Source organism: Lolium rigidum, chromosome 2, assembly GCF_022539505.1.
Source record: "Lolium rigidum isolate FL_2022 chromosome 2, APGP_CSIRO_Lrig_0.1, whole genome shotgun sequence".
Classification (NCBI taxonomy): Eukaryota; Viridiplantae; Streptophyta; class Magnoliopsida; order Poales; family Poaceae; genus Lolium; species Lolium rigidum.
In genome coordinates this window covers 19,544,855-19,547,255 of record NC_061509.1, presented here as the reverse complement: position 1 = coordinate 19,547,255, position 2,401 = coordinate 19,544,855, and the positions used below count along the sequence as shown (strand labels likewise).

Here is a 2,401-nt window from a genome sequence, read left to right as displayed (position 1 = left end):
TTGTTCATTTCCTTGGAGTATATGTTGACTTGACCTCATGTATGTGGTGAATGTGAGCCAATTTTTGAATTAAAACCCGACGAATGTAAGCTTTTGAATTAAGATCGGTCGGCGACCAAATGTACGGGGCAATCATTCGGTCATTTAACCATGAACGAACATATCACTCTACTGCTGCTTTAGTCCTCTTAAAAAATTGGTCACATAATGCCCCCTGTTAGTGGTCAAAATGTACATGACTGTCATATTAGGAAAGAAATTTAGACCTAGTGTCAAATAAGGAAAAATAATAATTTCCAGGGCCAAATACGGAAATCAAATTTTGTTTTACCGTCAAATAAAGAATTTTATCAATACTTATATCGGAATTCTCCATATTAGAAAGGCTAGGACCGTCCACACTCCACAGAGCCGCTCCATTCCCAAATTCTACTACTGCCTTACCACCCTGAACCCTAGATCTATCGCGGTTCCCTACCTCCAACTCCATTCCCCAGCGCCGGGGACGGCGGTGATCGATGGCCTGACTCCATCTGTACCCGCCATCCATGGAGAAGGTCGAAGCAGCGTCGGCACCAGCGCCCGATGACGATCTCATCAGCCACCTCCCTGATGCCATCCTCGGCACCATCATCTCCCTCCTCCCAACAAAGGACGGTGGACGCACGCAGGTACTCTCTCGCCGATGGCGCCCCCTCTGGCGGTCCGCACCTCTCAACCTCGACATCCTCACCTGGATCCCACATGTCCCCATCTCCGTCCTCGCCTCCGCCATCTCCCAAATACTATCCCAGCACCCTGGCCCCACCCGGCGATTCTCCTTCCCCTGCCACCACCTCGGGTTCTCTGCTGAGGTGGAGAGCTGGTTCCACTCCTGGTTCCACTCCAGAGCACTAGCCAATCTCCAGGAGCTCATTATCATCTACACCGATGGATTACTGCCACCATTCGTGTTGTGCTCTGCATCCACCCTCCTCGTTGCCAAAATCAGCTATTGTCAGTTCCCCCATGAGATCGTGTCACCTATGAATTTCCCCCTCCTCAAGAAGCTTTCATTGTTTAATGTTTCCATCTCGGAGGAAATCTTCCATTTACTGATCTCTAGCTGCCATGCCTTGGAGAGTTTATTCATAAAAGGAGTTAAGTCTACGGGGCGCCTCCGTGTTAGCTCGCCGACTCTTAGGAGCATCGGTGCCTTTAGCAGCATACATAAGATAGAAGAATTGGTCATTGAGGACGCTCCTTGTCTTGAAAGGATACTATTACCTTACCACTTGGATCGTTTGACTATCCGGGTAGTTAGAGCACCTAAGCTCGAGATATTGGGCCCTTACTCACTCGGTACGGATCTTCCGCGGGTAGCGAGATGCAACCAACATTCGGCACTCCTACATACAGATATTTATCTTTTGATATTCATTTTCTTTTCGTCAGGGAATGAGCCCAGTCAGATTGGAAAACTCAATACACACCTTGAAGGTTCTGGCTCTCAGGTCTTCAGGCCGTGAATTGCACACGGTTCTTAACTTCCTCAGGGGGTTCCCCTGTTTGGAACGGCTCTACGTCATTGTGAGCACTCATATTTTGCTTGCTTATATGTATGATTTAATTGACATCTTATATGTTCAAGTTAGCAACAGCTATATCATAAACCTCTTCTTTTCATTTTGCAGTTTCACAAGCACTATGAGATGGATAATAAAAATGAGCCTCAGTATGACCCACTGCATCCAATTGAATGCCTTCGAGACCCATCCGAAAAAGTGGTGTTTAAGTCATTCGTAGGCAATGATAAACAGATTGACTTTGCGAGGTTCTTTATTTTGAATGCAAAAGTGCTGAACAAAATTGAATTTGAAGGATACTGTTACTACAGCAGTCAATCAGTTGCTTATCAACACAAGCTGCTACAAGTGGAAAACAGAGCTTCTCAGGATGCTTGGATTGAATTCAAGTGTCATAAGGGACCTGAGCATTACGGTCGTACTAATCTCGACGAGAATATCCATGATTTGTCACTGGCTGACCCCTTCAGACAGTGGTTGGCGCTTTGAAGATTGCACTGTCTTGTGCTCATTTTGTAGACAGTGGCTTGAAGATTACTTTGTCTTCGCATAAGTCTGGTCTACTCCTAGTCTATAGTTCCTCTGTAATTCCAGTAACTTACAAAGTTACCCGTGTTAAAACTGCAAACAAAATATTGGATGCATATTACTGCCGACATTCTTAGAAAGAGAGAGCTGGTAAGTGGTAGCCCCATCTGCGGATACTCCTCCTACTGTCTTATCCTTTGCATTTATGGTTAGTTCTGCCTAAACTGGGCTAGAAAAACATGGCTTGTTGAAATCTTGATTGTATTTTCAGTTTTATACAAAAGCATGAGTTGTTTAATTGCTGATTT

The 2,401-nt window shown here is 45.2% G+C and overlaps 1 pseudogene; it reads left to right on the top strand.

The window, feature by feature from the left end:
- The first annotated feature begins 548 nt into the window (after nt 1-548).
- On the top strand, nt 549-2,054 carry LOC124689304 (annotated as a pseudogene).
- Nucleotides 2,055-2,401: the final 347 nt, after the last annotated feature.